General features: G+C 49.0%; 1 long non-coding RNA gene across 5 annotated transcripts in view; it reads right to left on the bottom strand.

Moving 5' to 3' along the window:
* Positions 1-8,447: 8,447 nt before the first annotated feature.
* The window catches only part of Gm34719, a 41,528-nt gene continuing 36,359 nt past the window's right edge, over positions 8,448-13,616 (bottom strand). For all 5 annotated transcript variants that reach the window (XR_873006.3, XR_873003.3, XR_873004.3 and 2 more), the window contains one exon: positions 8,448-8,843. This is a non-coding gene — a long non-coding RNA (predicted gene, 34719). The remainder of the gene's footprint in view (positions 8,844-13,616) is intronic.

The raw sequence follows: 13,616 nt of genomic DNA on the forward strand, positions 1-13,616 counted from the left end.
TCAAACCATTGAGCTTCTCTCATGGGCGGACAGAAAGCTAGAACCTGTTACAGGGGTGTCTGGGAGAGACCTGGGGAGGGCAGAGGGCTGAACATGGACACCGCATCTGGCATGTCTGATGGGAGCTTTCTTAGTTAGCGGATAGCATGGGGAATTATCTTAACAGATTCCCCAAACTTGAACCATTACTTTACTGCTAGGAAACCCCATTTTCTCGTAGACCACTCTATTGACTTGTAATCATTTTTGTTGGGACCTTCTGCCCTACTGTCACAAGCGAGGTGACCTATCTGCACTTGTCTTTAACCTTCTGGGGTTCAATCCCAGGGGTAGCTTCGTTGGAGAACCTGACACTGCCTTTTCTATCCATAGAAGAACGCCATGGCTCTAGCTCATTTTGTGCAAGTGTGGAGGCCATAGAGAGCCTGGGTGGGTCCCTTTGACCTCCTTTCTTGAGGTTTTTAGGGCTTATCTCCATCTTTGGGGATGCACTTTAGTTTATGAAGTCCCAGTTAGCTCTGTATTGATGCTAATTTTCGTTGACTCCAAGTAATATAGAAAACAGCTTCTTAATACGCAAAGGGATGGATTACTTTCTAGTGAGATGGCCGTGTATCTTTTCGGCACTGACTGTGATGCCAGCCTCTCTCTGCTTCCCCACTTCTGGAATGCAGATCCAGCTCTGACTTTAAGACCTGGGTCATGGCTTGTCCAGAGTGATTCTAGAACCCCTGTACCTCACTTTCCCAACCTCTCTGTGGTCAGAAGAGCCTTGTAACAGCATGCAGACTCTTTCTTTCTCTCACTGGGAATGAGAATTACCTGAAGGGACCTTATATCTTAAAAGGTCAGTACAGGTGCGCGCTGTGCCAGGATTAATACCCAGCCCACCAATTAGTAGCTATAGAACACTGAATGCGTTACTGTCTTGCTATCTGCCTCAGTTTCCCTATATGCAAATAAGGGATAAGAGTAGCATGTCACAGTGCACGTAGTGATTGAAATGTGTAAAGGGCTTAGAATGGTGGTTGATACAATGTATCCTTAGAATGATAATACCAATAAATAAATAAACCAGTAAATAAATATTCCTTTAGTTTAGGTCTTGATGATCCCCCAAAGGCTCCTATGCATTGTCCCAGTCTATGGTTTTCCTTGGGAAGTGGCAGAGACTGTTGGATGTGGGGCCTCTCAGGAAGGATGCCTGTGAAGGGGATATTGGGACCTTGGCCCCACTCTGTTTTTCTCTCTGCTTCTTAGATACAGAACATGAATACCTCCCCCACACCACCACCACGTGGTCCCTCCATGGTGCCACCATTATCCCAGAGCACCCTGTGCAGCCACAGGCCCAGAATACAATGCAGCACCAAGAGGACCATGGACAGACACCCCTGAACTTATGACCGTAGTCAACCCTCCCTCCACTGAGGTGGGCTTCTCTCAGGCGTTAGCCGCAATGGTAGAAATCCAAACAGCACTGACCTTTACCACTATTGTCATTGTTACACTGGAGATGAGGACAGTGACTGATGCTGAAACACGGATACTGAGGCTGGGGAGAGCCGAGGCCTCGTGAGACTTCAGCAACTCACTCTAGACACTAAGGGATCACGCAAGATCCTCACGGAGCTCATCCACTAGGTAGGTGCTCACTCGATGCCTTCTCGGGCCTTGCTACAGTCTGTATTCGGTCAAGAACTGGTTTGGGCCACCATTCTAGATTCTGGGGATTCCTCCAAGACCAGCAAAACCACCTCTGTCTCCCAGAGCCGATGCTCTTTCTGACTGGTTTCTGAGAGAAGCTTCCTCATTTAAAGTTAGAGATATGGCCTTAATAGTGTTCTGAGTCCATGACTCTACTAAGATTTTGTTCTTAATATTCTTATTACGAGCATTCCACGAGTACTGGAGAGGAACCCATACACACATTCACTAGAGGAACTGTGCGGCCACAGGCCTAGAACCTAGAGAGCGCTGTTTGTGTATCCATGTCCAAGGATGCGGTTTATGGCATAACCCTGTCTCTACTGACCTACTGTTGTATAGCTCAAAATCCAAATGAGGGCCAGTGACAGCTCAGCGGCTAAAGACACTTCTGGCACACTCTCAAGAGCCTGAGTTCAACCCCTGGAACCCACATTAAGAACTCAGATGCTGTGATGTGCACCTGTCATTCCAGCACTCCTATGGTAAGACAGGAGGTGGAGGTAGAATCCTCTGGAAGCTCTCGGGCCAGCTAGCCTAGAATAGTCAGCATGGTAGTAGAAACCAGAAAGCCCCTGCCTCAACAAGGTGAAGGCAAGAACAGATTCCCCAAAGTTGTCTTCAGACATCCATACTCTCACCGTGATACAGGTGCAATTAGTGCACACACACACACACACACACACACACACACACATACACACACACACACACACACACACACAGACTAATAATAACAACAATAATAGTAAATTTTACAAAAACAAATGACCTTATTTCTTGATAAGAAGAAAATTAAAACACAATTTTTATATATAGGGTAAAATCTCAGACATTGGCCAAGATGCTGGCCTCAGCCTAGAGTTTAGGTGGGAGCCCGTGGTACCTCGAGCTGGCTCATCTGAAGCTGAATAATCTCTGGTGTTTGTGTTCCCCCCCCCCAAGATGCTCTCTGGCACGGTTGCTCACAGACACCCCACAGGACTCACAGGCCAGAACATTCACGGGATCACAGGAAGGACCCAAGCTTGGAACCGTTAACTGCTCATGTTCAGTAGACCCGCTCAGCCACATTCCCAGCACACAGCAGACTGCAGCATCGTCGCAGTGAGAACAATTGTAAATCAGCATGCAGGAATGTGGGAAGACCTCCCACGTGTGGGTGTTAGAACAGGAGAGGCAAGACAGGAGCGTGGGCCCGTGGTGAAATTCCACGGGTGGGAAGCTCGTGCACACCAGGTCTGCGTTGAAGAGGAGCTTGTGGCTTACCTTGGCGGGAAGTTGGGGGGCAAGGGGGAGCACAGGAAGCCTGCAGAGTGTCAGTCTCAACGAGGGCTGGGTAAAGGGTCAATGGGCATTCAGGAAGCCACACAAACCCATGAACGTTCTGCGAGGACCTTCTATTTCAAAACAGAGATGAAAGGAAGGCAGAACTCTTCTGGAAGAAAATAGCTTATGTCCACGGGCAGAGTGATGTCACTCTGTACCCTATCTGCCTGTCCTATAAACGGAGCTTATCCACATCTCATTTCAGGCCTGTAGTCTGTAAAGATCTGATGAGATAGGAGGACAGGACACAAGATTAAACTCTTGCTAGGGAAGAAAGAAAGAGAAAATGGGGGAAAGAGAGAGAGAGAGAATGAGAATACAGGGACAGAGGGAGGGAGGGAGGGAGGGAGGGAGGGAGGGAGGGAGGGAGGGAGGGAGGGAGGGAGGGAGGACAGGTGGAGCTATCCCATCTTACCCTGCCCTCAAGTATCAAACAGCCCTTGGCACACAGTGACTCAGGGCACTCATGGTCTGCCACTAAACCCTACATGTGGTTTCCTGTCCAAAGCTTCCTTGCCACAAGACAAAGGCCACAGTCCTGGTCATCTTATACTGGGTGGCTAAGGCAGCGTGTCACTAAGGCTGGCTGTGGACTCGGAGAGTTTGTTAGGGAACTAGCTGAGAAACACCTAACTCATGTGCCTGTCTGCAGTGCTGACGCACAGTGCCATTCCCAGGGTGGCACAGGGCCACTGCAGAGTCCTACTGCAAGCCAGGCAATCACCTTCTCAGTGAGACTGGAAAGTCACTCCATTCTCTCTGCAGACAGGACAGGACTCAAGACACTAAGGCTGTGGCCAGAGCTCTCTGCCTTTGCTCTGTATCTCTTTCTCCACTGTCTATTGGCTTTTAGGACTCAAGTGAGGATGGTGGAGAGTCTTCTATTCTAGGAGGAGGGATAAGGGAAGAGAAAATGTCCCTACACTCAGAGCTGTCTGAGGAGTGTGTCACCTATTCCAGGAACGTGTGGCATACTCCAGGAATGTGTCACCTTTGGGTTTGGCAGTGCATTGCTGAACTTGATGAGATGCGGGGGGTGGGGTGGGGCTTTGACTGCCAGGAACCTAGAAAGACCTGGGTGACAGAGGCGTGGGTATGGCCATGGCTGTGACAGCTTTTCCTGAGGATTGAGGAGAGATACCCACCCTGACTGTGGGGACCCAGAGATAAAAGAGGGAAAAGCCAGGTCTGACATGCTGTTTCCTCCATGATGGACTGATCCCTCTGAGGCTGCCATGCAAAGCAATACGTCCTTACTCAAGTTGTTCCGACAGACACCCTGTCACAGTGGGGAAAAGCTAATGATCACGGCGATCAAACCACAGAGGGGATGGGGGCACTGGCTTCAGAGGTCAATTCACCCGGCAAGAGACCACATCAGAGGTCACATTAGCAGCTGTTATTGTGGTGTTGGAATGATAATCCCGTATGTAGAGCGTATCTGACATTACCCCTAGAAGCTGATCACAGGTTCAGTGCACCCCACTGGAGATGCAGTTCACCAGTGCAGGCACTCTTGGCATGTCATAGTACCTTGTCCAACCTGACATGCTCTGTCAAAGTAAAACAAACAAAAAAACAAAAAACAAAAACAAAAAAAACCCTTACATTCTGAATTCTCCAAATTTCACACCATAAACCATTGGAGATGGAGACCAATATCTTTCCATATGGTGTATACATTTACACAGACATGCATACATGCATGTATACATATATTGCTAGAATATGTATACTGAGTTACATACCTACACACACACATACACATTCAAATCAAGGGCCTACACACACACACACACACACACACACACACACACACACACACACACACACACACCCTTTCCAGGGAGCTGCTGCTTAAACTATTATTGTTACAAAGGAGTGGAAGATGTTTGGGTCAAAGGCCACACTACCCCTTCCTCTTTATAAGGTTCTTCTGTGACTTCCTGGAGCTGCAGGAGGTCTCAGGGGTTCCTTTATGAGGGGCTTCTAAGAAGATGGGAAAGAGGAAAAGCAGGAGGTGAGTTTAGACTGATGGCCAGGAAGTGTCCAACTCGACTTCACAAACCTGAGACATTCACAGGGCAGGTAGGCTGTCATGAAGCATGAGTAACTAGACCGAGTCCTCAAGGCCACCTCAGTTTCATAAAATCACCTGTGTTATTCTCCTCCCTGGACTGCAAGCTCCCTGCCTGGTCACATGTTGATTTCCTGAACACTCCTCACCATGGTACCTGATAGCAGCATTTGGGAAGGAACGGCTATGGCAGAACCTGCACACTGCTCAACCCACTGGCCTCAGGAGCCTCAGGGAGCCAGCTCCCAGAACACCTGTCACCTTCTCCCACTGGCCCTGAGCTCAAGGCTAACTCCCTTTGGTTTGGTTCCAAAGGGGATACATTTCTTGATAAAAGTTCAACATCCCTACGTTAGTCACTGTCTTAGTCAGGGTTTCTATTCCTGCACAAACATCATGACCAAGAAGCAAGTTGAGGAGGAAAGGGTTTATTCAGCTTACAGTTCCACACTGCTGTTCATCACCAAAGGAGGTCAGGGCTGGAATTCAAGCAGATCAGGAAGCAGGAGCTGATGCAGAGGCCGTGGAGGGATGTTACTTACTGGCTTGCTTTCTTATAGAACCCAAGACTACCAGCCCAGAGATGGTACCACCTATAAGCCTCCCCCCCCCAACCCCACCCCATCGCTAATTGAGAAAATGCCTTACAGCTTGGATCTCATGGAGGCATTTCCTCAACGGAAACTCCTTTCTCTGTGATAACTCCAGCTTGTGTCAAGTTGACACACAAAACCAGCCAGTACAGACACCTTTCTTAATGCTTTGACAAAATACTGGAGTGAAGCGACTTAAGGAAGGAGGGGCTCATCCTGGCTCACAGTTCATGATGGGAAGTTGGTGGCAGGAGCCTGAAGGGGTTGCTTACCTGGCACCCACGTCAGGAAACAGAGAGAGAAGAGGGCTTGTGTTCAGCTCGCCCTCTCCCTTTAATTCATTTAGGGACTTGCACGCTGATTTGTTAGAGTGGGTCTTGCCTTCCCATGTATTCTAGAAACTCCCTCCTCCACAAGCCCAGAAGTTTGTCTTTTCCATGATTCTAGATCAGCAGTTCTCAACCCTTTTGGCAAACCTCTATCTCCAAAAATATTTACTCTGTGATTCACAACAGTAGCAGAATTACAGTTATGGAGTGACAACAAAAATAATTTTATGGTGGGGGGGGTCACCACAACACAAGGAACTATATTGAAGGGCCGCAGCATCAGGAAGGCTGAGAACCTCTGCTCTAGATCCTGTCACGTTTCTGGTCAAAACGAACCACCCTGATCTCCAAACAAACATTTTCAAGGCTACTTGGAGCTGGATGGCAGTCACAGTGTTCTGGCCCCACCCACCACCCACAGGGACATTGTGCTTCCAGATCCCTCTGGCTCAGGAGGTGGCACCCAGGGAAGCCTTGAGAGGAGGCCAGGCAAGTGAAAGGGAACAGGACACCACATTGGCCTGTGCTCTTCTGAGAACCAACCGTTGGCATAGGGAGGCACCAACAGAGAAGTCACTGGCCCTGGCCACCCATGGGACCCGAGGACATCTGTGACCTGTGACAAAGGAGTACCTGTGACCTCCCCTGGGACTTGGTGTGTAGGGAAAAGCCGTGCTCTGCTCTTTCTGCCTGCTTTCCAGGTTCATCTAAAGAAAGCACCACAGACAGGCGGGGCCCACAAGCCACTGCCATGTGTTCTGGGAGCCACAGCTGAGATCAAAGAATGGGCCCAGCAGATTCCTGGGGCCAGAGGGATAGCCAGGCCCTTCTCCTGGCTTCCACTGCCTGCCCACTATCTCTGGACATCTTTAACTGGTGACAGGAGGCTCCTCTCCATCTGCAGCCTGGCACAGAACTCTCCCGTCACATGTCTGCCTCTAAGTCTCTCCTTAGATACGGACACAGTCACTCCAGAGCAGAGCTACTCAGTACTGCTTTGACCTACTCTTAACTAGGCACACATGCAACAGTGCTACTGTCCCCACCCAAAATGGCCACATTCTGAAGCCCCAGAGGGGAATTTCACCAGCGCACTGAGCCGAAGTCCAGCCTTCTGCTCTACTGTCCACTTTCCTGCCCTAGGGAAAAACTGGGGACTCAACGTTCCATAGCTGCTCCCTTCGCCACTGTGTGTGAGGGCGGGGTTGGCCTCTCAGAGACTTACAGACAACCAGCATGCACTCAGAACACTCAGATGGCTGGGTTCTCACCACCTAGCTTTTCTCAGACCAGGAGTTGCGTATCTTCCCACACAAGCATCTTCTTAGCTTCTCACCCCGATGCTCAGGAGCCTGCTAGAGGACAGTAAAGAAAAGGATTCCTGAAGCTGCTGGGCTGTGAATGCTGGGAAGGGAATCTTTGACAAGGATGGCTAGACTGTATGAACACATACCATACACGCTACATACACACACACATATAAACTCACACATGCACGTACACACACATACTACATATATACACACAAATGACATACAAACACATACTACATATATACATGCACACATACATACATACACACCACATACACACACATGCACACACACATACTACACACACACTCATGCACACAAACACAGTAAGTATGACTGGGCTATCACAGGGACAAGAGTGGGTGCTTGTAGGAAGGTCTATCTCATCTAACAGGTTTTGGCCCCCAGCCACAAGAAGATTCTGTGGGGGGATTGCAAACACACTCCACTAACACACTGAGAAACTAAACCTTTCTTTGTTTCATCCCCCACAGTGGCCATCATTCCTACTGAGCCCCCCACCCCCACTGCGTCCAGCAGGCACTGCAGGGAACCATCATCCCACGCGGCCCCACGGACACCATCCCTGCATTTCTCTCACGGTGAGCCGGCTCTCCATTGGCAACGCTGGTGCCGGTCTCTGCCAACAGCTCCAAGTCAGCACTGTGCCCTGTCTGTTCCTCACCAAACTACAAAAGGGGAGAGGGTCTGGTCTTGACCCCTTTCCAGAGAAGGGCCTCCTTGGCGCCTATGCAAATGTGCCACCTCTGTCCAGAGCTCCTGCTCTGTGAGCTGGTGGGGAGGGGTAGCTGAGAAATGGCAGAAGGGCCCTGGGTCCCCTCCCCCAGAACAGGAGCCTTACTGACACACGGATCCTCACGATAGATAAGAAGGCGTGGGCGGGAGAGCGCAGCCAAGACCAAGAGCATCCCCGCCTTGTCTAAAGACGCCTATGAAGCACTCACCAACCGTTCTTGGAAACAATCTCAAGTTGTGCTGAAAGGGTTAAGCCTAGCACCCAGTCACCGGATCTCCAGCTGGGGAAACTGAGTCACGCTACCTCCAAGGGATTTGTTCCGTTGGAGCTGGAGAAGGGGGGATGAAGCAGTTCAGAACACTGTTGGGACCTCTCCCTTCCACCTGCTCAGCAAAAGATTTGCCAGAGAGGAAGCACTTCCGGAAAGGTCCCGGTGTCAAGAGCAGCTCCTAAGCGCACGCACGTTCTCCTCAGCGCTCCTTTGCCAGGAAGCCTCCAGAGCATTGTCACACTGAGGTGGAAAAGAAACACCAAGCACAGGAGGAAGCACTGGCTGGGTGGGGAGCTACAGACCTAAAGGAGCGGAAGCCATTTAATCCCTTTGCCATGAGGACTCCTTGTAATTAAGATCCTTGGGAACAAAGTGATTCCAGGGCATTTCATGGAAGCTCTGTCTTCACACAGTTCAGGTCAGCTGTAGGCACCGGCGTGGTCCTAATTGATGGCTCCCGTTGGGTCCTGAAAGAAAAGACGTAATTGGGGCCACACAAAACATGTCTCGCCCAATTACAAGAATCGGCACAGACGGGCTGACCTGTGACCTATAAAACAAAATTAAGATTTTTTTCCAACCTCACCAGGAGGTGTGTTGTATGTGTGTGTGGCAGGCCAGCTGCCCTCGGCTCCCAGTTCCCCAGTGGTGAGGAGACAGAACACATTGGGAGCCCTGGGAACAAGTGCCACAGGCTTCAAGTGGCTGTTGGGTGGCCTTTCAGTTGGGGGCCAAGGGTGGGGGCTGACACTCAAATTTTTGTCCCAGATGCCCAGATATATGTGGCAAATGAGCAAGTTCTTTTCTATTGGGCCCTGGGTACCAGCAAGCCTGTTCTTTATAAACAAACCAAAATCGCCAACAACCCTGAGACGTGTTAATTATGTTTAGCCAGAAAAATTAAAGGGACTCGGGAGGGGAGGGCTGTGGAAAGGTCTTCGGTGTCTTGAGAAAGTATCCTAGTCCCAGTCCCCACAAGCCTACTCTCTTCCTGCGAACCCCAAGCAGATGTCCAGACTCTAGGGCAAGGGCTGAGCCCGGGTTCTCCAAGGCTTTTCTCCATCCACTCTTCAGCCTCCTCTCCTGGGGAGCTGTTTCCCATCTCATAGGGAGAAGCCCTGTGGATGAATCAACCATCCTTCAACCCATCACCCATCAGGAACCTCTGACAGCAAAGAGGTGGAGGCAGGCCCTCAGCTCCCCAGGAAGACACCCTAAGAAGTGGACCTTTGCCTTCCTGCAGCAAGTGTGGAGCCAGGAGAAGTGCAGTGAGCAGCCAACTCCCTTCCTTCTCTCTGCAAATCAACACGGTCCCCCAGACTTGCTCTTGGCACGCATTGCTTAACTGCTGCTGTTTTCTCTGAAGTCGCTGCAGAGAGTCAGATAGTGAGCTGGCATGCTCTTTTGAAATGTTTACCGTGTTCCTTAAAGCAAGGGACACGCTGGTTCCTAAACTAATTTGGGGTCGCTAGATCTTTTTTCTCCTTTTGGAAAAATCTCTGCAGTAAACACAGGACTTAAGTATAACTCAGATGCATCGGGGAGTCAAGTAAACAGACCCGGGGCTTTCGGGAAGACAGACTCGTGTAGATCTGCCCAGAGAAACTTATTCTCAGTTCCCCCACAGAAAGGCAAAGCAGTATGCGATCATTAAGCTGTAACAAGGAAGCACAGCCTGAAAACTGGGCGATAAATACCATCTGCTCTTGCCTTCCGTACAAGGAACCCCGAGAACGAACACCCTAGGCTCAGCAGCCATGCTGCACAGGCTCCGCTGACATGTGTAAGGAAACACTTTCACATGCAAACTGCTTTGGAAAAAGAGATTTTTATTTGTAAAGTGTGTGAGTGTGTGAGAGACAGAGAGACAGAGAGGCAGAGACAGACACACACACACACACAGAGACAGACAGACTGTCTATTGGTCTGTCTGTCTGTAACTGGGGGAACTTGTAGAGGTCAAAAGCACTGGGTATCCCAGAGCTGGAGTTATAGGCAGTTGTGAGTCACTCAACTCAGGTGCTGGGAACAGAACTCAGGTCGTCTACAAGAGCAGTAAGCGCTCTTGACTGCTGAGCCGTCTCATCTCTCAAGAAAAGCCATGCAAGACGACCAATTGGAAAAGAAGCCTCAGCATCTCAGCCTAGCAGATAGTACAGTCCATAAAAAGTAAAATAAAATAAAATTAAAAAGGAAAGAAAATGGGGGGGGGAGAAAGAATTAGAACTCGGAGCTTCAGGATATGCATGTAACTTTCATGATAATAAAATAAACGAAACGCATCCACATAAGCCTGAAATCCCCGCACTCAAATTGAAGCTCGGGAGTTAGGATGACATTTATATGAATTTCACGTGGTATTTTGATTGCATGTCCCCCCTCCCCCAAGGAGTTCAAAGGCATTTATAGATACTCTGAGGATTGCTCTGATCCCCTGGTGAGGTGGCAAATTCTATTAGTTCGGTTGTTCAATTGGGAATCAAAACCTAGAAGCAGCCGAATGGCTGGGCAAAAACCATATGGCATGTTGCTGATAACGCCTTGGGAAAAGAACAGGTTCCTGAGCAACACTTCAAGCTCCCTGATTCTGTCCAAATTGCTTATTGCAATCTTTAAAAGTTACATTACGCCAAGGTGATTGTAAGGACAAATATAAGGCCCTACATTTCCAGCCCACTGGGCCAGCTTTCTTACACCTGCAGGATTGAGGAATCTGAGCCCCAACCCTACCTCCTCAGCCCCACCCCACCCAAATGGCCACCACCTCTGGAGAGCTGAGTCCTGAATGAAGAAGGGCAAGATCAGGCTGTGTGGGACGCCAGAGTCCTAAGATGGGTTTCCCTCTCTGCAGTAGCCTAGAAGACTTGTGGCTCTCTGCACACCAGTGGTTATGACTTCCTTTATGCTCAGTCTAAACAAGAAGTAGAGAAGGAAGAAGAAGGAGAAAGACGTGGGCTTGTTGTCTAGGGCAGATGGCAGATCTGGAACTGCTGCCAGGCATGAGGAAGGCTCTCTGCAGCTCCAGTCCGCTGTCATCGTCTCTTTATGGCTACGGAGGATGCGTTGAACAAGAAGCAGCCAGAGGGACCCTGGGCTGCTGCTGACCAAAGGAAGATCTTTGGCTCCTGGGTAGTGATTACATTTATTCCAAGGCATTTCCAGGCCTTACAGCTGAAATTGCTCACCACAGCCTCTAGTGACATCTGAGGAGTTTTAAGGACACAGTGCCTGGGAGAAGACGGGAAGCCCTGCTGCCGCAGGATGTTAGCTGGGATGCTTGGCTTTGCAGGCAGGCTTCATGCCTTGCCCACCATCCCCCCAGCTCGGCCTTCCTTTGACCACATCCAGGTCCTTCGCATGTTATGCTAGCTACCATGAATTTCCACCTTTCCCATACATATGTATCCATCATGTATTTAAACATGACTTCCTCAGGGAAATGTCTCTCCTGATCCTTAGCTCAGTTCAGGTCCACTCTTCTCAGCCTTCTGCTGCAGGCAACTGTTGGTCAAGATGAAATTAACAACAATGATAATAATAATAAGCTTAAATTATTCATTACTGTTTACTGTGATATGGAACATATGTTCCAATGACCATAAGATATGGGACTGCAGGCTCACTTCCTCAGTGCTAATTGTTATCAACAAATATCACCAAGGCTAATACAATGAATAGGATGGAGCTGTGGGGTTAGTGGTCCCAGTCAGGAAACATGTCACATGCTAGGTCACGTAGGCTTGCCTTTCTTGCTATGGCTGGACTCTCCCATGTCTGCAGTCTTGGACACCTGGGGGCCACCTCTGCTCTACGGTCTCCATTTGATATCTGCTGGCTTTGAGCAAAAGAAGGAAAGCAAGTCATGGGGACTCAGCAAAGTCGAGGTGGCTTGCTCCCCTTAACCTTCCTCCCATGGCTCCTTCTCCGCCGGCTAGTCCTTTCTCTGCTGGAAACGGCACATCGGCTTGTACTTTTTCAATGTTTCATATTTGTTCATGGGAAGTTTTTTTTTTTTTCTCCTCATTACTTCATGGGTTTCACTTGTTTGGAAGGAATCAATTTGGTTCATTATACTTCAGCCAGGCTTTGAAATACACAAGAGACTTCCAATCTAAGCCTTTTGTGATTGCACTTTATTGAATTAAGACCGCTTATTCAGTTATAAAGAAAGGCCCCAGCACCATCAGCATCTTTGTTTATAAGCTTTTGACTTTTTTCCTCTCTCAATAGAATTCTCCATAACCCAGGGGGGGTCTTCATAAAATATCACAAGAAACAAAGGTGCTGGGCTGTTCCCTGAACCCACCCTTACCCCTGATGAATTTATCAAACATCCAAAAGACTTTTTCACAAACAGGAGCTCTCTAAGGAAGAAGTCGCTTGAAGAGCAGCTGTGGCATCTCCAGCACGGCCACTTATCTTCACATCCAAGGCGATCTCTCCAGGGGTGAAGTGCAAGTAGTAGACCTCTTATAAACAGCCTGAGGGGTGAGATGGCCCTGCCAATAAAATTGCTTGTCACACAAGCATGTGGATCTGAATTCAAACTCCAGGACTCATACAAAAAGCTGAGTGTGGTGGCACCTATAATCTGAGCTGGGAAGGCAGAGAGGGGAGGAGCCTCAGGACTTGGAGGAGTTAGTCTGGGCTACCTGGTCACCACCAAGCCAATGCTCTACCCATGCTCACTTACCTGCATGCACACAGAGGAACACACAGACACATATGTATATACACACACATGCATGCACACATGCACACGCACGCACACGCACATACACACACACACACACACATACACACACACACACACACACACACACACATGTGCACACATGCACTCACACACACCAGAATGAGAAGGACAGTAGAGGGTGGGGAATAGACCCAAGAGGGATAAAGGCTGGAAGTATTCATAGAGTCCTGCACACATAGCTGGGTGTAAAACTCAGAGAAGCTGACAGAGCATGGAAGGGGATCGTGGATGGTCCAATGCACCACAGAGGTCCTTTATTTTTTAATAATTTGCAATTTCCCTAGACATTGAAAGCAATGAAAGATACAGGCAGGCAGGTCACAATTTTTGCCTATTATTTTTTTGGCTCAACACAGATACTGTTTTCAAAAGTTTTTAAACCTGTGAAGGCTATGCACCGCACACAGCTTCATGAACTCAAACTATCAGCTGATGAAGTCTACAGTGTTATGTCCTTAGATAAGGAACAGACATTCAGAACTCA

This window comes from Mus musculus, chromosome 12 (assembly GCF_000001635.26).
Source record: "Mus musculus strain C57BL/6J chromosome 12, GRCm38.p6 C57BL/6J".
Lineage (NCBI taxonomy): Eukaryota > Metazoa > Chordata > Mammalia > Rodentia > Muridae > Mus > Mus musculus.